This window comes from Sylvia atricapilla, chromosome 1 (genome assembly GCF_009819655.1).
Source record: "Sylvia atricapilla isolate bSylAtr1 chromosome 1, bSylAtr1.pri, whole genome shotgun sequence".
Lineage (NCBI taxonomy): Eukaryota > Metazoa > Chordata > Aves > Passeriformes > Sylviidae > Sylvia > Sylvia atricapilla.
This window is the reverse complement of record NC_089140.1, coordinates 48,820,527-48,848,070: the sequence shown is the minus strand read 5'-3', so window position 1 is coordinate 48,848,070 and position 27,544 is coordinate 48,820,527.

The window sequence follows — 27,544 nt, the reverse complement described above, 5'->3', positions numbered from 1 at the left end:
CACTTCTTCCTGTTTCCTCAAAAATACCATGTGTGAGAAATCAGACGGGGGGGGGGGGGGAATAGCTGCAACAAAATGTTACAATATTTTTGTCAGACATATTGCGTTTGGACTGCGTGTATTCTCTAATTTTAAAACTGTGCAGAGCGCCGATGTGACAACATTATTTTTTGCTTAACATAAAGAATTTGGTAAAAACTAGTATTTCCTTTCTTGTATATTACAGCTGGAGTCACAAAAATATCAGAAGTGGCTGCTTAGATAGAAGTCATAGGGATGGAACACATATTCCTTAACCTCTAGTTTTTTTAGAAAGACTGAAATTTATTTAACTTTAGATTTTAAAAGGAGCCTCAGAAGCTTCCATGTGACTAAATTATTTGAAATAATCCTGGAATTGTTACGTTTTGATGACCTGAAGTGAAGTGTTACTTGGATTTTTTTTTTTTTTTGTCATATTACATTACAGGATTATGCTGTCAGGTTTAGTTTTCAAGAAAGTTTTGATTTACTGATACTTTTTGAGATTGTACTTAGAGTGGAGAACTTTTGATAAGAAATTTTTGATAATATCTTGTGGAACCAGCATGTGGAGTGAACTCAGATATAATGTGTGATATGCACCAAGAGGAGCAGACCATCCATGGCTGGAATCAGTGCTGGAACTCTGGTAGATTTAACACGCACCTTTTTAACTTCCTCTGCACCTGTGTTACATTCTGATGTGACTGATCAGCTTTGGAAGGTGATAGATAAATTAGGAAGTCAGTAGATGAGGGAGGAGGAGGGCAGTCCCTCAGCTGAAAAAACCTGCATTAACTAATTTATCATAATTCATTGACTTCACAACCATGACATCAATTTATCTAGCTGAGCACCTAAGCCTTTCTTGAAAAGATTACAGTGGCTTTTGCAAAGCTGTGATGATTTATTCTATTTTAAATCTGTCCTCTGCAACAATGAGTGCCTGATCTTATCGTAATATGCACTCAGAAACTGGTTTGAAAAGGAGAGAGAGATGCTGCCGTACACTTGATGTGTAGTGACTGCAGAGAAGACAGAAATAGCATGTAAACCACAGCCAGGATCTCAGTAACTTCCTTTCTATCCATAAATGCATTTTTGTCAACTACAGCTCTAACAGCACAACTCTCTGTCAACTCAGGCCTCTAACAAAACCCTATCACATGTTCCCCTTTCCTCTCAATCAGTGCTAGTTGTGGATTATTAGAATGATCATGATTATAACTAATTGTATTGATCCAGTATGAAAAACAGTACTGAAGGTGTTCTGGTGTGACTGTGTGACTGGATTTTTATGGGTGTGGAGGACTGACCAGATCTCATCCATACCAGGCTTACTCAACACAGCTGTACCTTTCCTCTCTGGTTCCCAACATCACTAATGAGATCTGAGTATGCCTGCTCTTGAACTGCTGGTTGCACTGGTGTGGACTGGGATCAGGCAGCCACTAAGTGGGAGCATTATTTGTCCATCACCAATGTTCAGGCCTTGAATATGCAGAGCTTGGTCTAATGTCACCTGATGGGATGCATCTTTCTCGGAGGGGAAAAGAGATTTTAGCAGCAGAGCTAGCAGGGTTCATCAATAGAGCTTTAAACTCCATGATAAGGTGTAAAGGGGCAAAGTGTCAATTCAGAAGGCAGACTTGGCTGAGGCAGAGATCTTCTTTTGGAGATAAGGCAAGTAAAGGAAGGTGACATGAAAGGAATGCAGAGATTCTCTTTACCACTCTAGGCAGAAAATTCATATGGTCAAAGCTCATTTGGAGATGAAGCTGATCAGAACTGTGGGGGACAATAAAAAGAGTTTTTTCAAATGCATTAATGGCAAAAGGCAGTGTAAAAATAACGTCAGCCCACTACAGAATGAGGGTGGTCACCTCAAAGACAGGGACAAGGACAAAGGAGAGGTGTTTCATATTTTTTTGCATCTGTCTTCAATACTGGTGACAGACCAAGGGGAATTCAGTGCCCTGAGCTGGAGAACCGTGATGGCAAAAAAGATAATCTCCCAGTTGACCCTGAACTTGTACAATACTTTTAGTTAACCCTGAACCTACAGAACCTTGTGTGGTACCTTTTAGGGTCCAGCTGTATCCCTAAAAGTCTATGAGGCCTCATGGGATTTATCTGACAATACTCAAACAGCTGGCTGATGTCATTGTGAGGACTCAAAGATTTTTGAACAGCCTGAGGCATCTAAAGTTTACTGGGAGCTGGCTAACATTGCCCCAATTTTCAAGAAGGGCGAAAATTATGACCCTGGTAACTATAGGCATGTCAGTTTCACTTCAGTGACTGGAAAACTTATGGAGAAATCACCCTGGGAGGTATTGAAAAAACACCTGAAGGACAACACAGTCATTGGTCCCAGCCAGCACAGCTTCACAAGGGGAAAATCCTCCTTGTCATACTTTATTTCCTTTTATGACAAGGTAACACACCTAGTTCATTAAGAGAAGCCAGTTGATGTAATCCTTTTGGATTTCAGTAAAGCTTTTGGTAATGTCTCTAAGAGTAACTTTCTGGACAAAATGTTCAGCACACAGCTGGAAAAACACACTATGGGTAAGTAACTGGCTCATTTGTCAGGCACAAAGGGTAAATGTAGTTCCATCAGACTGGTCACCATTCACCCACAAGGTTCTGCAATGACCAGTGACAGAACCCAAGGGAAGGTTGTGTCAGGGGAGGTTTAGGTTGGATATTACAAAAGCATTCTTCATCCAAGGGGGGTTGGGCACTGGAACAGGTTCCCCAGGGAAATGGCCACAACACCAGCCTGACAGAGCTCAGGAAGTGTTTGGACAATGCTGTTGAACATCTGGGACGCGTGACTCTTGGGATGTCTTGCATAGGGCTAAGAGTAGGACTTTTATGATCCCTGTGGATCCCTTCCAGCTCAGGATGTTCTATGATTTCAGTTCTGTTTAGGATCAAAGATGTTACCAGCCCAAGCCAAAGTCTTTAAAAATACTGCACTTAGTGACTAGATATAAAGCTTCCTCTCATGGAACTACTGAAATCAGACTTTGACCTTGGAAAATCCTGGTGTGCCCTTACCTAAAATGCGGTCTTAAAGGAGGAACAATTATAATGGGAGCTGATTGTTAGCTCTACAGTGCTTTCCACCTCTGTATTATTCTGTTATGTTGTCATTTGGAGAAGCGAAAGGAAATCGTGGCATGATCCAATTATCAATCCCTTTCAGAAAACCTAGGGCTGCTGAATGTGTTTGGTGCTCCATGATTGTTTAGACAGATAATATAGCTTTGTGGCCACATTTTCCCCAGCCTATATGAAGTAAGGATGCTCAGCACATGATGTATATCACTTCCTGTCAAAATTACTTTTTCTCTTCTAACATTTTTTTCCACAGTAATTTGTAATAATTTGTCTGGAAATGCAGCATGGCTGCGCTGTATTGTCTCATCTGTCTTCAACTGTTTGTTCAAGAACAAGCTACATACATTATTTTTCAGTACATTTGTAAATTCTAATTGTACTCCTTCAAGTCTGAACATCACCTAAACCTTCCTTTGTATCTTAGACATTAGCTAGAATGTCTCTCATTCAGTGGTAGAAGAACCAATATAAATTATGATGACACATAGACTGAATGCTACTTAGCAAGTGTCAGTTTAGTTGTCAGAATAAACTTCAGCTTGACATAGTCTATTTAACCATGCCACGTTTGTCTTCTTTGGAAGGGAGTGTTTGCATTAAATTAGACATACATAGTTGAGCACAAGATACACATAAAATCTGAACACATTGAAGATTTTCCTGTGGCTTTGACATTCAACTGAAATTCTCCATTGGAAGAGATCACTGCTTTGTTGAACTTGTATTGGGTGTATGACTGCTCAGATGTAGAAGCGATTCCCTAATTCTCATGGATGAGCAGGCAGATCTGTTTTAACTAGGTCCCTCAGCTGTGCGTATAGACTGACAGAGGTGTGTGCTCTTCAGATTATACCCTTTCTCATGGAGAGAGAAGGGACAAGAAGCCCAGAAAAAAGGTTTAAAGAATTGAAGATTGAGATATGAACTGAACTCATCATTTTCCTCAAGATCCTAATTATGCTGCTCTACCAGGGGCTGTTTTTTATGGCACTCCACTGCAGCCCCTGATGGACTTACAAAAACACATGCAGTGGAGTCATGCAAGATTTTCTTAGGAAAACTGCCTCAGCAAGAAATATTTATGTTGGATACAGTTTAGTAGGGAGAAATGGATGCATTTTGTCAAGGAGGTCATTTCCAATGACCTTCAAAGGAAGTAATTTTATTGTCAATTTTGTCATTATTCAAAAATCACTCAAGATGAGCTGCTGTGGGAGTAGACCCCCCACCCTCCATACTGAGGTGGCCTAAGCATTTCTCAGGACTAGGGTTACAGTCATCTTTTTATCAACTTTCAGTGATAATTTCCTCTATTGTAAGCTAGATGACAATTATCACTTTTGAAAAAGCCTAGACATATTTTTTTTTCTGTAATAGTTGTATTCTCTTTCTCGGTGAAACTTAATCAACATACATTTACATATTTCTTGTAATCAGGACAAGTGGAGGTGCATGATAGAAGGGTGATATTATGGCCAGAGTGCACAGCTTCATCTTGGTATAATGCAACTAATTAGAAAAAAAGCAACTGCAAAAAATTGAAAAAAAATTTGCAAAAAGCTTAACTGGTGCATGCTTTTTTATTAATTTGTACTTGAATCTGTACTTTTTTATAGTACAGTCCTTCTAGAGACTTTGGAAAGATAACATATTCTTGCTGGAAAAACAGGCTCACACAATGCATTGTCAGATCTGCCAGCTTTAGCAGTGAAAATAATGCTTACTGATTTTCACTCTGTTCAGCTATAGGGAGCAGTTCAGACGAGAGTTAGCTGAATGCCTCTTCATGTCATGAATTATCATCTAAGCACTTAATGATTAATATTTTCAAATCCTTTTGAAGAAAATGTGCTAGGACAGATGCTGTCCAGGATGTAATTAGAATACAACAGAATTGCGCAGTTTTAACTGGCTTAATTTATCTTCTATGAGCTACTCTACTACTGAGAATTATGAAAGGGAAAGAACACGTCTGATTTTCTCAAAGACTTCAGAAAATGCCACATAAATAATCCAGGTGTCTTATTCTTGACAGTTCCCAAATTGATGAACAGAACAATCTGTTTCATAGGCTTGAGATAAACACAAGGTTTCTAGTGATGAGAGCTCTTGCACCCCTTGATGCTTGCCCATTCAAAGGTTTATTTAACTATATTTATTTATTTAACTATAAAAATATACTCAGCCAGAGGAAGCTATGATTTTTTGCTTCTGATAACTACATTTTCTGCTCATTAAAACTGCACCATCCAAGGAGCAAATAGATAAACATTTTTTAACGTTTTTTTAAATATATCTAAGTAAGTATACAAGAATATATATTTTATACATATATCCTTAATATATAAAATGTATGAGTTTTATAAATATGTACATTTTTATATAAAATATAAATACAGATACACCTCAGAAAATAAAAACAGCACAATTTAGAAAATCTGATTAGACTTGAGCATCCTGTCCTTAATTCCACAACATGTATCCTGATATCTGGTCTTTGTGATGGAGTCATAGATTTCTTCAGTGGAGTAATAAATTAATTGCCACCATTACTTTTAATTTTTTTTTTAAAGTACACATCTCAGTCTTTTTTTTTTTTTTTTTTTTTTTTTTGCTGCCACAGAAGCAATTCTCCATTTCTTCAAAGTCTGTGAGCAAGAGTCAGCTCCAGCACCTGCTCCTTCCTGCCTTAGATGATGTGGCTCGGGCTTGTTCCATGGGTAGGAGCCTGCCAGGGCCCTCCATGCTCATTTTGTGGATACACGTCAGCAGTCTGAATCTGCTCTCCTAGTCCCCACACAGGAACAGCTCAGCTTGTTACCATTTCCAGCACATCTTCATCTGTTGCTTGGTTTACTGCAGCCATAAAGCAGCAATTTCCTTCTATTTCTGTTTCTATGGGAGGCAAAAAAGGAGGCATCGTTATGGCTTTCAAAGGCACCAGAAGTTATTCACATCACCATCATGCTGTGTTTTTCTATTCCATGTACCTGTCAAAGCAGAATGCTTTCCCATATAGAAAGAGTTTGTTTCCCAGTAACTCCCAGCACTGTTTTCTAGCAAAGAGCTTAACAGCTGTAATGAATTCTCTCATGAACAGTGAAATTATGGATGTAGCTCATACAGACTGTGTCCCAAAGCTCATTGAGTTGAGGCATCAGCTGAGAAGGTAGGAGCTCAGACTGGTTTTTCTCATGGCTAATATATCTGAGTGTTCCTTAAGGATTCTCTGCTGCCTAATGAGGTGCACCCTCACACTCCAATAATTTCCTTGATTACAGCACTAAAATAACCCCTTTTCAATCTGCCTGATGAGAGAATTCAATATGGTTGAGTTGTCCTCCTTGCTGATATTTTCTTGCATTTTGGCAGCAGGTTCAGAAGCGCATAACAAAGAAGAGACAGCAAAATAAAGCCCAAGTCTCATAGTCTCTTTTTTAATAAGTTCTTTTCTTATTCAGGAGTTAGCAGCTTTCACTTGTGCTTGCTGTGCTTTATTTCCCAGGATGGGTAATGCAGTGTGGAAGCAGTAAGAGCAATTGAGAATGGATACCACCAGTAGCAATATGTGTAACAAAACCCTTCATTATATAAGCATGGCAGAAGTGTCCTTTAAAGAAGACTTTAAAAACTGAAACCAGTACAAGGATCAGAACTGGTCAAAACTACTCCACCTAATTATCATGCAATTGGAAACCATGGCACCAATAAATCCAAAATATTTAATTGTGAGGGATGGAGTGATCTTGAAAGAAATCTGAGTTTGTTAGCACAGGAAAAAAATATGGTTTCTTTGTATTTGTTGGAACAACTTTGTTTAAATATGGCATTTCAATTGTTTCTTCCACAAAATTGTCAATTAAACAAATCTCTTCTTTCATCATAGTTTAGCATCACTGAATCAGCATTTTCCACTGAAAAAGTAATTTTTTAGAAAATGTTCTGTTTTGATCTTTATAATACTTTCCATCGGTCTAAGATGAAGTTTGTTTCAAGTAGGGTGGTCCAAGATTCTTTCCATAAACACTTCTTGTCTTAAGTTGGCAATGCTGGTGTGAAGGAGTAAGTTAGTAAGTAGTCTTAAACACATTTAGGATAGGGATTGAAAAAAGTTTTCATGTCCTTATTGTCTCCTCCTCCAATTTCTGTTTCTTCAGTGGGGAAAAGTATGCTTTTTCTTCATGCTCAGAGGTTTGTCTCATATAATTGTTATGAAATAATAACTCTGCTTTGGTTTTAATTTGGGGTTGGGTTTTTTTTTAAATTGTTTCTTTGTTGCTTTGTTTGTTTGTGTGTTTTTGGGGTTTTTTACCCACTTATAAGTTAGTCTCCCTTATGAGAAGTATGTGCACCCAGAACTGTGGGTTGATAGATTGCTTTGTTTCCTACCTACCATGAGTCGATTTTTTTTTATTATTAATCAAATGTTAAATGAAGAGTAGAAGATAGGCAGCATTTTAAATAGTTCATAACACTAATCACAATCTGTGGTTCTGTTAATGTTTTGTTAGGGAAGAAAATAAATCCAGAAAACACTGACCAACAGGGAACAGCGGGTATTTATTAGAAGTGTTAAACTGAACATTAATAATACTGTTGTGTGCTCAGAAACCATGGCAACAGTAGGGAGTAGCAATAAAGACAATTTTCTAATATCTAAATACATTATTTAAAACCTCTATTCACCTCTACTCTTGAGCCTAATGGCAGATAACTCATCTAAAATAATGGCATATTGCCCATGGATGTTAAAGAAGAAAATGCCACTGAATGATTGGTTAAAAAAAAAAAAAAAAAAAAAAAAAAAAAGTGTGACGACAAGGTGAGGCATTTAATTTCGGTTCTCCAAACTTTCTAAGCCAAAGATTAAAAATATTTGGAAAGTTTTGGTCCTAATGAAGGTACAAAAGTCTCAGCCAGCTGACTGCAGTAGTCATTAAGTCTTCTGATAGTAAATCTCAGGAATTGTTTGCCTGAGAAAAGCTTCCTTCTCTGGAAAATGATTTTTAGGAACAAGTTGTATAAATATCTGTCAGGAATAAAATACAGTTTATTCTGGTTTAGGATGAAGGAATAAACTAGGTGGTGAGTTGAGTCCAGCAGGAGTTCTTAGGTATGTTGAACCATGGAGGAAGATCTCCTGAGGATGCACCCGTGCTGTGACTTTTGAGTGCTGGCACTTGGGACGGAGGAAAATCCTTGATCTCACAGGATGCCAGCTGAATACAAACCAATAGCCAGTGAAGAGTCAAACAACAATTGCTGCTCATTATTTGTATTTCTGGCTTGAGTAACTATTTAATTAGTGGGCTGTGCATAGATGGTAACCTCACATTTAATATTTAACACTTTAAATGAGGTTTTCTTTCTCAGACTAAATAATAGCTCTGGGAAGGGGTGGGTCTCCATTCCTAACCTGGCCAGGTGCATACCTTGTTGTAAATCACAGAAGAACACAAGGAGCAGTGAAACACTAGGCTTCCTCTTTTCTTCTGTGCAATGGATACCAATTCCTGGACAGACACTTTGTGGATGTGGAGGGAAAAGTGGAGTCCCCTGTTTATACTGTGGGGAGAGGGTATTTCCTGAAGGGAGCAGGATGTGAGGACTTGATGGCTGGCTGAGTAAATGTGAAGGCAGTTAAATCTGTCTGTATTTCCCACATGGAATCTGATGAATACATGAATATGCTACCAGCATCAGGAAATCAATTCCAATGGATACCAATGGAATTTGATCAAAGATCTGGAAATTAAATTCTTTTCCCACTGGGTGTAGCAACCAGTTCAGTATCAAGGTGCTGATATTGGCTAGAAAGGGACCCTCTCTGCTGAGGACAGCAGTGACTTCTTTGCTTCCTAAATCTGTGTATAGCATCTTAAAAATGCATGCCAAAGCCACAATCTGCATGCAATTCACAGGCACATTTCTTCCGTGTGTCTGTCTTAAGTAGCCACCAAGGGAACAGAATAGTACCAAATTTAGATCTGTGTAGTAGATCATGAAGGGAGAAATAAGCATCTTTTCATCTTATAGACAGCTGGTATATGGGAAGAGAAACAAGAAAATGGGAAAGTGTTTGCTTTTTAAAAAAGCATGCATCTTGGTGGCCATGTAAGCTGCCAGATGGAGAGGAGAGGGCTGGCTACAGAGGCACTCTTTTCCTATTTCTTTGTGGCAAAGACCAGGAGGATAGTTACTAGGCAAAGGCATGAACAGCATTTATTGAGCTCTTTTTAAAAATTAAAGTGGTTAAATACTCATGCCACTGATTGCACATGACAGACACCTTAACTAAAAAAAAAATTGATTTCTTAATCTAAATATTTCTTTGTTTTGTTCATCTAGTAATACTGTGTTTTTTCAGATGTATAAAAATCTAGCCAGCCTCTGCAGAATGTAGTCACTAATTTTCTACTGCACAGTATATTTTCTCTCCTGCAGCATTTCTATCTCAACTTTTGCTAAATATTCTCTCCTGGACTTTTATTCTGGTCATGAATCTCAGAAGTCATCAATGCTATTGATAAACTAAATGGATACTGTAAATAATCGAAAAGTCAGCTTGAATTTTGTTTGGTTTTGATTACCAGTTGGGTTATTCCTAACCTTTCCTTGAATGCTAACTGTTGTTGTTAAAGAAATCTGCAGAAATTGAGGCTATAAAAGCAGAATTATGGCACCTGTATTCTGACCTTTTTTTTTTTTTTTTTTTGTTAGTTTTAGACTTACACTTCCTCCCCACCTGTCTGAAAAAAATAATATATCATCCTGGATGTGGGCAGGTCAGCCTTCACCTGATGTAAAGCAGCATAGTTCTAATGATCTTGTGGCAGTTAGCCATATGGAAGAGTTTGAGAAGTCAGCCTGGTGAAACACCTCCTGAAATCTAGTGAGCTGCTAAACTTTTCTCTACACTTTTTTGACAGTTTTTTCTTCAAAATTATCTACTTAGTGCAAGAGCCTAGCTGACTGTGCTAGTGGAACTTTTTCAGTAATAAGTAATTTTGCATACTCCCTTTTCTCAGCTGCAGTTTGAATTACACTGGTACATGGCAAGAGAAAACGGTGCAACCTCTTCAATTAAATTGAGGGCTATACTGTGTTTCCATGATGGAAAAAAAAAAAATAAAAAAAAAAATAAAGAGAGAGAGACATGAAATGTATGTGCAACAGATATGTGGCAAAGTGCTAAAGCTGATTATTAAGACATAAATCTAAGAAGGAGATATTAGTCACTGCCAGGTGACTTCCAGGATGTCATGCTAAATAGTGCTTTTTCAGAGAGTAACTTGTTATGAAGCAAGCTAACTTTCTCTGACTGGTTACAATTGATTATTCAGTAAGAGATGATTGTCTCACAGCTTCAAGGTAAAAAATTGCTGTCTTATTTTGATTCTAAAACCTGCAAGCTAACTCCATGAGAGGGGAAGAGGTGCCTTCAGTAGAAACTAGGCTGCCTTCACCAAGGGGGAATTTGTGCACAAGGGGAGAGACTAAGTTTTGCTCCAGGATCAGAGGCTGTAGGTGAGAAACCAGGATGAAGGACAGGAGAGGAAGTGGGAATTTATTCCCCTGCTTAAATGAATATGGTGCGGCAGATCTCCTAAGAAAAATCTAGGAATATAGCTTTTGTCTCAAAAAATTCCAGCTCCCAAGTTTTAACTTGTGTGGACTTAAACTTGGATTTGAGAAGACCTATTGGGGGAGATTTCATTTGTTACTCTAATAGATCTGCCTTTTGACCAATCCTTTTTCCTTAGCTTGAGTTACTATAAGGGAAACTATCATTGGTTAAAGACTAATGATCCTGGGTGTCTGGGCACAAATGTGAGAGTGCTGCAGAGCACAGTATCAATCACCATGGAACTGCGAGGTACTTCTTGCTTTTACACATTCCCAATAAATTATTTATGTGTTTTCCACCAAGCAAAGTTGTTAAGGAAACTTTCCTGTCTGTCCAATCACGCTGACAATCACATTCCCACTACCTGAGACTTTTCAGCCGTGCTGTGACTGAAGCCCCTTTGCAGAGGGTGTCTCAACTGAGCTTTTGGGTAGCCCACCTGACTCTCTAGACACACCACTCATGCACTGTCAGACAAGGTTTCCTTATTGATTTCACCACAGTTTCCCATAGCAGAGTCTCAGACCTCTGGTTCTTTCGGGAAATTTTATCTTGGTGCAAAAACCAAATTACAGCTCAAGCTGACAACTCTGAGGGGGTGTTGCAAACAAAGGAAACCCCCTGGCTTTTGTACTCTCACAGTCTATTCATGCCAGGGTGGGGGATCTTCCTCCAGAGTCATTGGCTCTTGCTGATCCCTCAGGGCCCCTTTCTTGTGCAAAGGGTCTGCAACTGTTCATGTTTTCTTGCCCTGGGTTCCCAGCACCCAGAGTTCAACCTGCAGCTGGTACTTCAGCTGTACACTGAGCCTGAGCCAACTACATCAAATGTATTTTTCAAGAAAAACAAATCTTCAAGGGTGTGTAAAACCCAACAGCTCTTCTGGCTTTTAACTAAGCATCTGCCTCAGGTACCTCAGCCATGAACCCATTTCTTTGTCAGCTGCACAACACCTGTTAGACCACTCACCAGGGAGTTGTATCCACCCTCCTTTTTCCTGACATCCAGCGGGGTGAGACAGGTGTACAGGGATGAGAACAATGGGAAGAATGCTCCCAGCATTGATTCAAAGGAAAAGATTAGGAGAACAGTAGTCTGTTGTCTATTCCCACTTCAAAAAAAAGGACTTCTCATAAGTGGATGTGGTTACTTCCTTTTTTATAGGAATCAGAGAAACAGGGAAAGCCACTGTTTGTTACTACTTTTTTACTGCCAAAGGTTTGAATAACAAACTGGAGGATGGATCTTATAATTGATGCTTCTGGTGCAAAAACTGTATCTCCCCAGGAGCCTGCCGAAGTAGACAACATTATAGAAGCCTCCTTTATGCATTATGTGCAGTTAAAGTTGCAGTTTCAGTTGTAGTTGTCTATTCATCTGTAGATAAATAGGCATAACAGCCCCAGTGTGCCTCTTTGCTTTACGTTCTGCTGGACATCCTACAATGTCTTTTCCACTTATTCATTTTTTTCCCTGCTCTCAAATTACATAAGTCTTGGATTCTTACTGAAATTATGTCAACAAGTTTAGCTCTCATTCACTGAGCTAAAAGTACCTCCTGTGGCAGTGCATCCCTTTTCCTATTTCAATTTCTTTTGCACAATATATGTCAGTCAAATGCAGTTAATTTTCACACCAGCTAAGCCGATTAATGTATTTCACTAGCTTAATTACACTGTTATTAACCTTGCAGGGATGTTTTGATGAGTTCATTTTGAAATACTTAGTTATCTGACAAAAAATATTGAGATATCCATACAAGTGTTCCCCCAGGCTACTATCAGGGATTTCATACACTGGGAGTTGTACTGGGAATCTGTGACCCACTGAAAAATCTGCTAGCAATGGCATGCTGCTCAAAGATGTATCATCCTCAGACAAAACACAATTCACCCAGATAGGTAGAAAGTTACTATTCATGAGACGATTTTCCTAGCTGTGATTGGCATGACAATCTGGTTTGTAAATGCAGTTCAAGGTAGATCCAACAGTGCATTTGGATCACTGGAGTGCATTTGGATGGAGGATTTGTCAGTGTAATCTTGTTTGCTCTGGAAAGTGGATGCCACTAGCCAGAAAACCATAATGTTGCAAGTTTGGAGATGGGATACTTGTGCAAATAATTATAAGCCATGTGACAAAATAAACAGAGTCCTGAAGTCACAGGGAAAGACTTTAGCAGTGTTCCAGCCTTTCTGGCTGATGATCTGTGGATAATCAGAGACTTTGCTGACCATTTAGCTAGGTCATGATAGGGAACTTGTATTCTAAACAAAGTTTCTGCCTAACCTCCTAGGTGTTACAGGTTTCCTGCACAAATTCTTTGAATTTTGGAAAGAGACACATACTGAGCATCCCAAAGAAGCTCTTCAGCATTTGTGGCTGAAAGAATAGGGGATGCAAAAGGGGGCTATAAGATGGCACTGCATCAATCCATGTCAGCAGAGCTGCAACAGTGTTTGTTGACAGGTGCCTGGGAAAAAACAGGATGGGTCCTGTAGGACGCCTTTGTTGTGCACCTAAAATTTTGCTGGAGTGAAGCAGTGATAACCTCTGTGCTGAGGAGGCATTGCCTCCCCTCTAAGCTCTCTCTCAGCATGGGCTCCTTCAGGAAATGGCCCCTCCAAACTGGACAACAGTTGGATAGGTAGAGAAGGAGGTCTCTGTTGCTGTTGTAACTAGCCAGTGTTAAACTGCCTACAATTAGTGTTTAGTGTGCAAACTTAGGAGAATTTCTCTCTGTTTCTTCTTCTATTAATTCTGCTTGGTCCTCAGTTGATACAAATCACAACTGTTGCTCTAAGGACAGCACAGTAGCACTGCTTTTCCCAGCTGGAGATTTGTTGCCCCATGTCAAAACCAAGAATGCTGAAGAAATAGAATAGTCATTGCAAGAACCCAGAAAATGCTTCTAATTTACTGCTTGTGATCCTTGCTGTTAACTGCTTATGGCTCCATGGTGGCTGGCACAATCACTTTGGAAAATGGGTGCATAGAGGATTAAGAAAGATCAAGATGTTTTGGATGACTGTGAGGCATGCCACCACATGGGTATTTTCATGAAGGTTTATGGGCAAATGAGAGAGACTGAAAGAGAGTTTCTAGCAGGAGAACAGGAAAAGCAAAATGATTGTTCAAATCCCTTCTAATAGCAAGGTTTATCACTGTAGGAGAGGATTCTCCTGTCTTTGATGTCGGGATTGTTTTGCCAGAGAAAAACATCAAAAGACACTGATCCACTAGACCAGCCATCACAGTGAGAGCTGGAGAAACACCAAAACACGTGTTGCTGAAGGAATTGGAATTTGTCCCCACAGCCCTAATGAAGATTTTAAAAAGAATGCTAATAACAGCTATCAGCACACTCAGGCGCTGTCACTTCAGAGAGCCTTTTGGAGTCCTAGCCACCCACATCCTTTAGGAAAAGGGTTTCTTATGTTGCTGCATTGCACCCTGTCAGTGCTTCCAGAAGAGTTCTGATGGTGCCAGGGAGTTAAGCTCCATGCTGGCACTGTTGTCTGTGGCAGGATTGTCACCTGGGGAATCTGTTGCACAGAAATAGAGGCAGAAGCAAGCACTAAAGAAAGCCTAGGGGAGCAATTCTCCTGGGCTCTGAGCTCTCAAGAAGGGCTGTTCCATCCAGTGCTCTGGCAGAGGCTGAGACATCAGAAGAGGGAAAAGCCAAATATAACAAGGATGGTGTTCAAGAATCCAGAGGAAATATTTCTTCTTTGCTGGTCATCAGTTTGTAGAATTAATACAAATAATACAACTGTTTTCCAAACCCAGGCATGACTTTCACTTCACATTACTCCATAATGGCTGAATTGGGTAATGATGGGTCGGTGCTGTAGGGTGCAGGGCTGCAGCCTGCTGAGATGTCAGAGTGAGTGCAACAGAGAAGGACTGGAGTGTGGTAATATTATCTACATCAATCTTGACCAATAATTCTTAAATTCACAGCCCAGCAACAGAATATCAGTAATCATAAAGTCCTTTTGTTACAATGCTTCCTTATCCTATTGGTAGATATTTTTTCTCAATATTAAGGTTAAATATGATCTTTTTTCCTTAAGTTCTTTACTTATTTTTCCATCTTTAATGAATGTGGGAAAATATTTATCCTTTTTCTGAGTAGAGCTACATTTCAAATATTAAGGTCCATTATCATATCTCTCCTAAATTGTCTCTTCTCTAAACTAAATAACCAGAATTCTTCTTCTCTTTCTTATAGGATATTTTTTCCAGGTGTCCAAAAATTCTCTTTAGTGTCTTTCAGCCTCCCCTTAATTGAACTGTATCCTTCCTAAATTATATTAGCTATATGCCAGCTGAGGCCTTACTGATAAAGGACTGCTTCATTTCACAGACAATACTCCTGTTACGTTCCCATATGGAGTTTTTAAACAAACTTTAGTCTTACATTTTGCTTGTGATTGAAAATGATATCTTAGTTCCTTACTGCAATATCAATGACATTCATTCCCTCTATGGTCCTTATACAGATGATTATCCATACCTATGTGCAGTTTTTTATTTCCCTTATTGAATTACAATCTTCTTAGCCCAGACCAACTCTTCCATTTTCAAGATAGCTTTGAATTTTCTTCCTCTTATGGACTTTATTTGCCACCCCTCTAACTAGCTGAATTTGCAGATTTAATGAGCACTTTTTGATCATTCTTTCCAAACCACTGAGGTAAATCTGGGAAGCTTCAGGCCCAGAGCAGGCCATAATCCTCTTGATGCAACCCACTAATCAGAAAGTCAGTCACTGATAATTAGTCTTCATAAATGCAATTTGCTCCCCATTCATGCACATACATAGTAAATCTATCTATTATCTTTTATCTGGTAATTTCATAGACGTACAGAGCCATCAGTAATATTTCATCTGCATTCCCACGTGAGGAGACTGAGCATTCGCAGTCTCCTCTTGCAGGACAGACTTGTCACTTTTATGAATTTCTGATTGCCCTTCTCTGCTACAGCTCCAGTGTAAATTCCATTTTGATTTTTTTTCTTGAATATTAATGTCCCAAAACACACTTGGTATGCCAGATGTCTCAGGATGCTGGATAATTTTTTCTTTTTCAACTGAAAATACCTTTCCAGTTACATCAAGGAATATATCTATCATTTCCGATAAAAAATCTAATCACTGGTTCATAGTCATCCTGTGATTGATAACAGGTTGTTCTACTTCTTTAGTTTTTGTTTTAGGAATCATTTGTTTACTAGGCTATAATTCTCCTTTCCTGGTCTTGGAAAGAGAGGTTGAAATAATTTCCTTACATGGTTCAGTTTGACAGTAGCATCCACCAGAATGAATTGTATTGGTTTGCTGTGTGAGTAATGATCTGAATGTTCTTAGTCTATACTTTTACCATGTACTGTTTCTTCAAACTGAGGACACTGAAAATTATAAGCATACAACTAAGTGATATAATGATATTTTACAAAAAACCTATAAGAGATGATGGGAATAACTTTAAATGTTCATGTGAAATCTTAAAACTCTTTGTTGGAGGAACAAACATATATGAGAGAACTTTTCTTTCTTGCAGCTAAAATTAAACATTCCTTAGCTCAATAATGACTAGAAAGATGTAGCAGGCTGTTAGCATATGTTTCATTCTGTGACCTTGTAGGATTTAAAGTTCTCTTTCCTTAAGTCACCCAAGCAAGTTGAATTGGTAAATATTACTAAAGATCTTAAAATCTGCTGATCTTATTGAAAAAGGCCTTGTATTTTGAAAATCTTTTTTTTTTTTTTTTTTTTTTTTTTTTTTCAAATACCCTTCTAGTATTTGGCAATGTTTTGGTGTTTTCTAATGGGACGTTTCTTTCTTTTGTCTTTCATCTATTCATATAATAACTTTTTCTTCTCTATCTCAGTATGTTTTTTCTACCTTCCATTTCTCTATGCACCATTACATGTATGAGGACCAAAGTTTTTTGGGGTTTGGTTTGGTTGTATTTTGTTTTTTTAAAAAACTCAATTGGTGAAATACAACAGGTGAAATACGTGATTAAAGATAGATCCTCTTTCATAGAGCTTTGACAAATTAGGGTAGGCAGCACAGTGACCTGGGCAGGTTGCCATGTTAGTCTCTGACTTGTATAGTGCCTGGACCCTCATCAAACCGGCTCATTTCATATCTGTCTTCTAAGGATGGGTGCAACTTCATGTTTCAGTGACCATGAAAACATAACCAGGGCTACCTTTGATAAGTCTTAAGCTTCTAAAGAATGACTCAGCCCAAGCTCCTACTACCATACTGTCAGGGGACGAAGAGAAAGGTGTTGCCCTCCTTTGGAACAGAGTACAAAAAACCTTGTCCTTCTCAGGCCAAGCACATTGGAGGAAGGTTCTGGAAGCCCAGAGGCAGAAACTAGGACAATGTCATCAGGTATAAATCTTTGGGGAAATATTCCAGAACTGGATTCCATCTGAATAAGTCAACAATGAGGCAGATTCTATTAAACTTTTCTAGGGCCTCTGAAACTCACCTCTGTCCTGCTTCTAGTTATAACACTAACTTGTGCTCTACAGGCAGCTTACAGATGGTACTGGGCTTTCTCTTCTGCCAACTCCATTTTCAGTCCTCCTCCCTCATCAGGACGAACCACAATAAAGAAATGATGGTTCCCTCCCACAGGCCAGTCTAGACTGCAAAACAGTGTACTGTAGCTTAAATCTGTCCAGCTTGAAAATCAGGTCTTCTTCAGAGACATGAAGACCAACTTTATGCAGTAAGATATCATGGACACTGACTTCTATGTGTAGTGTTTTTATGTGTTGGATGAGACCCTTTGTAAGGTTGGGGTTTTTGAGTTTTTTTCTCAACATTTTTAGTTGTTTTTCTTATTTCAGATACATTATAAACAAGTTTGGTAGGCCTTTTCTTTCCTGAAGGTTGTATTTAATAATTCTTAGGTACATTTTTTTCTTTATTTTTCAGACTGTTTAACATTTTTCTAGTGGCACTTCAAGTCTCAGTGCAACAGGTACATGCCAGGTTTTATTAATGACTTTCCCTTAGAAGCTACCAGTAAACATCCAGCGGTCCTTCACTGACCCCCATTTTCACACTACTCAGTAAGAATGGAAAGCATGAGTCTTCTTCTGCTGAGTCTTCTATGACATGTGGCTGTGATGATGTTTTTCTAGGGGAAGAAAAGCTTTTATTTTTATACTTCTGTTACTAAAGTAATGGAATAGAGAGCACTGGCAAACTTTTTTTTCTCCTGAGACATGTTTGAGCAGATTAGTGAGGCTGCCATCTGGAACAGCAGACAATTACATTTTGATTGTAATAGCTAATCAATATGATCATTGTATTATTAAACACGTTATTTTCAGAAGAGGAAAATCTAGTCAGCTAAGGATCAGAAAATCTGACTCTGCCATCAACTTTCTATGTGATTTTGAGCCAGATCATTTAAACTCTTAGCGTTTAAGCTTGTTTATATGTAAAACAGAAATAACAAAGCTTTTGGTCCAGTAGATGAGTTTGAAAACAGCTACAGAAATAAAATTGTCTGACTCGCTTTCTGGCTTTTAAAGAGTTGTAAGCATAGTGATACAAAGAAAATATGATGTCTACCTATTTATATTGAGGTGATACAAGTTAATTGGGAAAAAAATCAATTAACTCAAATTATCTTTATTGAGCAATGCTAATGATACAATTCAGGACTCGTATAATAAGGCCATATAATAAGACCCTCCATGCCTTATTCATTGTCTTTTACAAATACGTGCATGGGAGAACTCTTCCCTTTAGCACGAATCATGGGCTTTTTCTCCCCAACAGTTTGTACTCTCTGTTCATTGTAGATGTCAGTCATTTGTTTTCATGTCTTGGTACAACTCCTCAAAACTGTCTTGAGAAGGGTTTCAAAATGCTTCTAGAAAGATGAAAAGGATTAGAAAAAAAATGGAGGATTGAAGACTTTGTGGGTGGAGTTTGAGCAGAATTGGACAGGGACTTTAAGTGGAAGATTCAGAGCAGCTTGGAGATTTTGGCACCAAGAACAGCTCTGCATATCCCACAGACTTTAAAATTATATTTATCCTGGTTCTAACCTTGACTTGACGTAGATGCTGTTTTAATTTTCTAGAAGCTTTGTTTCAATATTTGTTGGATCTTCAACAAGAATTTTCCTAGAGCTCAAAATTTCTGATGATTTTCATCAAGGTTTTCACCTAGAAAATTTTTGGTATCTCTCTGCAGGAACTTCTTCAGTTTTACTTTACTTTACTAATGCAATTTCATTTGACCTGAATGTGCTCAGGACCTTCATAGTAAACTGCAAACTCAAAGTAGCTGAGTAGTCAGAACTAAAAGACTAGTACTGCTACTAATAGATAGCACTATTTATAAAACTAACTGTGGCTTCCACATGTGCTACTTTGTTTAAAAGTTATGAATCTCTTTGGTCTGAACATCTACAGTTTGTAGCATATTTAATATTCTATTAATTTTGTGGTTTTCTTCTTCTGATAACAATGATGGATTTCTCCGAAGAAAGTGCAGCAAGAATGAAGAGACTTGCATGGGTTCAGAAATTATGCTAATATATTTCGGTCTATATTTTACTTTGAGTATAAAGAGATAAATCCTGCAGCTTCTGCTTAACCCTGAAAATTATAAGAATATGTTTTGTGTCCATAAAATAAGAAATGTTCTAATAATCCTGTGTCTTAGGAGTCAATGACATGCTTTTTGTAATAGACACTGAGGAAGCTCTTCTCACAGGTTCATAGTACAGTACTGTAATTCCAACTTTTTGCAAACCTTTATAGAAAAAAAAAAAAATTACTTCTAAATTCAAATCAAATTGCCAAACATTTGTCTGGGATTGAAGAGGAAGAATGATGAAAGGAAAAAGCAAATCAGCATGTGTTATTTTACTGACACTTTGTTCAAAAAAGAGTCCTGAATTTTTTAGTCTGCAAGGAGAAAAAAAGAATTATAGAAACCTTAATGGAGAACAGAGGTTTGCAGAAAAGAAAATACTCCCAAAATTTACCTGAATTTTAAAAAAAGAGGGAGTAAGTCTTTTTATCTCTGGAAGGTAGTGCATTTCAAAATTGTCACTAGAAAAGTAGCTGCAATATGGAAAATGGCAACATTTTCTATAACATTTCTACTGACGGATGTGTTACAGAATATAGGAAACTGAGAAAAAAGGGTACAATGTGCAAGAGTTTATTTTATGACTCACATAAACCTCTGATTGACATTTGCCCAGAGTACCACAATTGCAGACAAACCTAAGGAGCGGCAGAAAAGCTGGGCTTTGTGTGACTATCCAGAAAGGCAGTAGTAGTGCAGAGAGATGCTTGCTGTGTAGTAATTCCTCTTTATGTAAGCAGCCATCAATGAGTTCACATAATTTCCCTCCGCCCCCGCTGTTCTTCCACTCAGCAATGCTCTGCCAGCACCCACACAGTGACTCACCCTGACAGCCCTTTCTACTACACACTTACAAAAAGGTTAGAAACATTAGGCTGTTCCTTTCCTGTTCTCCCTCTCCTTACCCCCCCTTCCTAAAAATCACTTCAAGCTACTTGCAAAGACAGATACTTTTGAAAGTTTTGCTTTGAAATAGTTAGATGGTTGACGTTGCTAGAATTAAACATTGATTGTTTCTGTCTTACTTTCAATGAACTGATCCTTTAATGATCATGACAGTGTATATGCTGGCAAAAATGCCTTCTGGCCTTAAAAAATGGATATCCATAGCCTCATGATTTTGCTATGAAGCTGCTATTTCCTTGTCTTAATTTTTAAGGGAATGTGATGAAGAATTCAAGACTACACTAATTTTTGGTCTCTTGGAGATAGATTAATAACAGTTGAAAATTGTACCATTTGTTTTTTTGTGTTTTTATGATCTACAGACAAATCTTGGTGTGGCAAATCCTTCTTCTTCCTCCCCATGCCCTCCCCCCAATCGCTGAATGTTACAGAAATAAACATTCCAACAGTTTGTTCAGTCCCAGAGAGGGTGATGTTTCTAGTGGTCTTAGATGGGAAAGAGTTTATATTGAACTACCTGGTAATAAACAAAGGTCATAAATGTGAGATAATAATTTTTCCCCTTTAGGCAACCAGCTGTTCCACCTTGGGTCTTGCTCTAGGAGGACTTGAAGGTGGAATGAAATGAGAATTAGTAGTTTATTCCTGATAGCCTTATTCCTGACTGCCAGCTCTTCATTTCTTATTTTGTAAGTCCATTCAACATCCTCTGTGAAAATGTTTCAGATGGATTTGCGTCAAATTGCTTGTTATGTTGTTGTGTTCCAATTTCTTAAGTATTAACCTTCTGTTTACTTACAAATGAAATATTAAATGAAATGACAGGGTGGACAGAAAGATAAAAAGAAGATCTGTGCAGATGTAAGGCTTGTCATCCACAAATACAACAAACTTTTTTACCAGTGACAGCTATCTCCCAAGATTCAAGTACTCACAAGAGTTCTCTTAAAAAGAGCAAAACAACATGGAGATATAAGTGAAGAGAAAGTATTTTGCAGAAATGGCTCTTGATTTCAATTCCAGCCTGGGCTTATTACTGCATAATGGTTCTGTGGGTTATTCACAGGAAACCCCTATATATACTTTAGTACACACTCATTTGCAACAGAGCCAAACCAAATTCTTTTCTGTAGGAGCATTTGTGATATGAAAGAAATTCAATGCGTTGAGCAGAAATAAGGTTTTATTCCAGAAACAGCTTGACCCAGACTACTTCACATATCTCTTCTGTTTGCACTGAGATTGCAGATCAGAGAATATGTTCTGCATGCATTTTTATTTTCACTTCTTTTCACAAAATGTCTAAAAAATGTGCCCAGGTAAATTTCAAGCACGTCACCACCTGCTCAGAGGGAAAAATGAAGCAGCCAAATTTTAAACGTGTCTGCAGCATGATCCCATGAATGTTCTCTGTTGCAGAGACAGAGAACATATCTCTGGGTATATGAACTATTCAAAGCACAGACTGTCTGCTCAGCCCAGAAGGTCTCAGCAAGATCTTGTATTTAAAACCTTAACAGAACATCAGAATCTGATGTGAGCACAATATTCTCTTTCCATGGTGTTCAAGCTTAGAGACCTCTGCATTCTGCATCACTTTTACCTTGGAGACCAGCCTCCTCTGCTCTGCTCATTCCCAGAATAACTTTGTTTTCCCTTCTACCTCTTTGGGAATTTCAGGGCAATAGGGAAGGTTCTCTCACTCCTCTTCACCATCACTTTGCGTTGCTTTCTGTAGTCTGCTGTTTTTATAGTTACGATGAAATATTGATATTTAGCAAGTTCCTGAGGGAAGATAAGGTCTGACTCTTTATGTGAACAACTTTCTTTGCAAGTCCCATACACTTTAATATACCCACATACTTTAATATACAACAAGAAAAGAAAATGACTCACCAGGATACATTTAATAAAGGCAAAAGTAACAAAACAAGTCAGCATTTCTTCTCTAAGGACAACAGAAATTAAAACATAAATTAGCACAAATAAATAACACAAATCATCAGTAAGTTCATAGATTCGATCAACAGTATTCATTAGTTACCACAATCCAATTCTGCCCTGAGGCCCAGGAGTGCTCCAAGACTCAGGCTTCATGCATCTTTGCTGCTCGTAGGTCTTGCCTGCCCAACTTGCAGAAATGGCCATCTACTTCTCATCTGATAAGCACTGACTGCCAGGGCAGTGGGAATTTGGGGTAGCCAAGTTGGGTGCTTGAGAGGATGAGTACCTCTTCATGCATAGTTTGAGTGAGAGGGCAATTTACTCTCAAACCTTATGTTTGGTAATAGGTTGACGAGATTTATCTGAGGGCTGCAGAGCAGGGTTATCCCTGTGGCACCAGCTTGGCCAGTGTGCATTTGGCTGGAACTGGAGATGCTGTCATGCATGGAGATGGTCCCTTGGAGGGTGCCTGCAGGGCATAGTGATCAAGGTCACCTGCATAACCTTCCCCTCCAGGGGAGAAAGGGTGGGGTGATGTGTGTGCAAACCTTTTAATAGTGGACACTGCTGGAATGGCTATTTCTTTTTCTCTTTTAAAAAATCTATAGAAATGTATTGTCCCAAATTTAATTGGATGGTTAAAGTTCACTTGTCACCACAACCGTTTTTAAATGAGACAATTACTGATGACTAGAGGAAAATCTGCATGTTTCAACAAATCACATTTACTTGGCAGTTCTGGAACTCACAAGATGTGTATTTCCACCTGAGAATAGCTTTCCAGGTGCTTTTTCCCAGCTTGCTTCTCAACAGACATGTCTTGCTTCAGTGTTCTCTAAATGTATTCTCTGTCTTTTTTATGCACTAATCGTTTAGTGGTGCCTGGATCTGCTCCTGCAGATCATGACAAGAACTCCAGTCTGCTGTGGAGTACGCTCATGAATTTTTGTGCTGCAGAGCTCCTTTGGGAGTTAGTCTGAGCATCTCTGGACTTTGTGAAGTAAATATGTATATGTATATTTGAATAGAGATAGATGATCACACCGTAGATTTCAAATTCAAATGGCAGCTGGGAGCCCAGCTCCTTACTATACTTTAATGAAATATGAATCCTTTATGGTCTTGCAGGCCTTTGGAGAATCTCCTAACATTTCAGGAGGGAAATACCCTTTTTCTTCTAACCCTGGAGTTTCAGTCTGTCAAACACATAGTCTAATATTTTCTGCAGAATGGGAAAAGAAGGTAAGTCATTTCCCTCTCAATTTCCCTGCAGCCTTGCTAGTTACATTTACAGATGAATGCTAAAAAACAGTTAGCCATGCATGCCCCCTTCAATATAGTAGAATAAAGAAAAGCCAGACAGATGAAAAACAGATTTGACTCAGGGGAAAATGCTTCTTTCTTTTATCAACTTTTTGCTGCTTTTCCACTCATCAGTCTTCACACTCATTTTCTTCACCCATTTTCTGAATAATATCTGGGGTAGAGATTTGTTCCCATGGAGCTACCTTTCCTTACTCAGTTAGAAGACTGTATCTCTCCTGCTTTTTGGTTTCTCGTGTGCTTCTCTCCATGCAACCATCAGACTGATGGTACCCAGTTTTGGAAGGCATCTCATTTCCCAGGGTTTGACCAGATTTGCAGACTGTTTTTCCAGTGCTTTTTCTGGTTCTATCAGTATAAGAAGCCAAGGGTTGTTTTCTTTTTCTTTCTCCTGCTTGTTGTTTTTTGTTGTTGGTTTTGGGTTTTTTTACTCACCAGCAAGGAACATTTGAGAGGCTTAAACATGAAATTAACAGTTACTGTTGTAGGCTAATTCTATGGTCTAGGCAAGCAAAGAAATCGTCACAACCATCAAGCAGTAATAAAATGTATACATTGGCAAAGATAAACTCTATTATGTACTCAGATAAATGCGAGTTTTGTTAATTGAGCTTAAATATTTTCACCCTGTAGATTGGTTATTGTCAGTCCTTATACTTTCCTGCAGTGGTTGGGAGTTCTGACATTAAACGGGGAGCTTGCTACTGACTGCAATGCAGCTGGGCCTCGTGCCTCTACCATTGAAAGATTACTGAAAAAATTTTAAAACTATTAAATAGAGAAGGATTAAGAATGATCTCTTGCTTGTGTTACCATGAGGAATTCCATGAGCTCAAGCTGCTGAACTTATCAAAAAAGGTTAAGAAACTACTAGTCAAAAATTTTAGACACCTCAACAGGGTGACAGTATTTGATATTAGAAGTCTTTTTAATCTCCCTTACTTATCCTTTTCAAAATGATGTTTAAGTATTTCTAAATGTTTATGTGAGTAAAATTTTTCATGACAATCGTTTTTGCTTAAAATAGCCCCTTTAGCTGAAGTTTCTGTGGATTCCCTTCATGCTGAAATAGTCCATGCTTTTAATGAAAAACTGAAAATTAATTTTAGTTTTATAACACTTAAACTGAATGTTATTCTCTTTTCCAATGGATAAAATTTACAAATTTTAAATTATTTTTCTAATGTAGGGTTTTGGGCATTTTTCATAGTGTACACTAACTTCTGTTCAGTCCAAATTTTACTGCCATATCAAGTACATAATCAATGGAATTTGAAGAACTATTATTTACAGACAGGTGTATTGTTTGGGTTTAAAATATAGGGATTAATTTGAGGCTGGAGCAACCATCACATTACATGGCCAAGGCTAGCAAATGGATGTTCATATATATGACTTCTGAGGTTTCTTCTTTTCCTTGTGCTCATATAATACAATAAGACTTTTCACGTTCAGATGCTGTAATTATCTTCTACTAGACTTGTGATGTGTTCTCTCCCATTTTTCTAAAGCATTGAAATAGAGCTATTCACACATTCACTGTGATTTAAGTCTCCTTATTTTTTAGTTTCATCCCTCATTAAAAGAGTCCTCTTAGTTGTTGTGTTTGTTTGTTTGTTTTTGTTTTGGTTTGGTTTTTGTTTTTTTTTTTGTTAACACTCACTCATACTTTTTGTTTTTACCTGAAAATCATTAATGACTCATCATTTTCCAGTACTAGCAACTCAACATCTTATGGCACTAATTTGCCTTGCAACAATCTGTTCTCTCTGCCTACAGCTGGAATGCTCTGGCATCTCTTACTAAGAGCATTAGTCTTCAAATCATTAGTTGTTCTGATGGGTGATATTCACTTTAGGCCCTCCTTTCCATTAAATCCCTTCCATAACTTTTTTATTTACTAGAAAATCAGCTTTCATTTGCTTTTTACCACTATCTGGGAAGGTGTTATCACAAATTTAAAATTAAATGTTTTACTTAATTATTTATGCCTTGACAAATGCTAGGTTTTTTTTCAGTCCAAGTGTCTCTATTGTCTAACCACTTAATTTTTGGAAGGAATTAAAATATTATGATACTGTTTTATTTGTCTGCAGTCAAAACTGTCTCCTGATGAATTTCTTGATCACTGATATATAAAATATCTCCACCATCATACCAGACGTTGATGAGATAGGATAATAGGAGGAACACTGTTAGTGCAAGTTTGTGTTTTGCTCCTTAGGCAGCAAATGCAGGGCACTGTGCCCAACTCCAGAATGTACTGATATATCTGCTAAAGTCCTGTGGAAGTTATAAATTGTGGTTCACTGCAGGCTGAAGACAAAGCCTCAGAAATTGTCTCAGGTTTAAAGTGTATTTCTATGTTGACATGTTAGCTACTCCTCTGCTTTTGGGTTTATTTTGAGCTACTTCTCTTATGCTGTTAGAACTAGGTCCTTCTTCAGTCAAGGCCATGCGCTGCCTTCCTGAACAATATTCCAGAATCTAGTTTCAAGAGAGTAGTTTTTCTTCTTCTGGCCTGTATTACAACCTGGGGATAATTTCATATTCTCCATTAACTTGATGTATTGTGTACTGTGTCCTTTTCCAGCACCCAGATTAAGGTTCTGTGGCATGAGTGAGGAATCCTTTCTGAACAGCAGAGTATTCAACAATCAGTACAGTTAACAAACATGTATACTTTCTTAAATAGCCCTTAAAAAAAGGAGTAATTAATGCTCCTTGCCATACCTGTCAAACGTTTTTCCAAATGGAAATGTTAGCTATGTCTCTGTACTTCTCTTTACAGCACATTTTTGTTGTCCAGTCTAACCACAAGGGGCACTTATCAGGCAAATGATCACTACTCTGGCATATATTCTGTGTTCCAAGAATTTTATTCTTCAACTTCGGATAATTCCATCATGTCAAAGAAAAGTAAAGTTGATTCCTATATCTTCTTTTGGTCCTGCTCCACTAGTTTGTTAAATAGTCACCAGCGGTCCCCTCCAAACAACTTATCTGTTGTTCTGTGTCAGGCAACGGTGTCTCTGTTCAAACTCAATATAAGGAAATCTTAGTTCATACAAATACAAAGCTTTGCAAAGGCAATTAAAAGTTTGATCTAAATATTCTAGTTTTTTTTATTTTTTTATTCCCCAATGGCTGATTGTGGTCCTGACCCTATATTCAAGTAACAAAGTTCTTGATGTGGACCTCTACAGTACTTCAAAAAGCTGCATCTAAGAGACTGCAATTGTAGAAAAATTTAGACAGGAGTCTCCACCTGCTAGAGTATTGACATGGGCACTTCTTGAAAGTTTTGGGGTTTTTTTCATAAGTAGGTGTTGATTTGTAGAGTAAGAAACCTTCTTTTGAGAACATGTTAGTTTAATTTAGATATTTAAAGAGATGGTGTCAATTTAAGGGACAAAGACAACTTTCTAAAGCAAGGCCTAGAATGTGATCTCTGATAGAATGTGAAACAGGAGAATTCCTGAATGTAAAATATGGCTTATGGGAAATGAAAGAGGAAAGTATTCATCTTCCAGATACAAAATCAAAACATGTTCTAGACTTGGAGAAAATGCAGTGGTTGATGATGAAATTTTATTTGCTACAGTGATTTTTTGTTGGTTTTGGATATATGTATTCATTTTTTTCAGTCAAATAAGCCTGTTATGCATATTAGTTAGCTGTAATTGCTTTAAGTAACTTTGGAAATGCAATGATTCATAAAATTATAAACAAATTTAACTTGGACAGCTTATTAAAGAGCCCAAGGAAATCAGATCCATTTTCTCCTATTGCTTGCTTACTTAAGGAAAAACAGTATCTCATTGCTGCTAAATTTATTTAGAATATTTATTTAATTATTTTCTATGTCTCCATACAGTCATGCTGAGCTGTTTTCTTCCCTAGTATCTCTAAGCTACTGGAATTTCAAGCCAGACAAAATAAGAGTTGA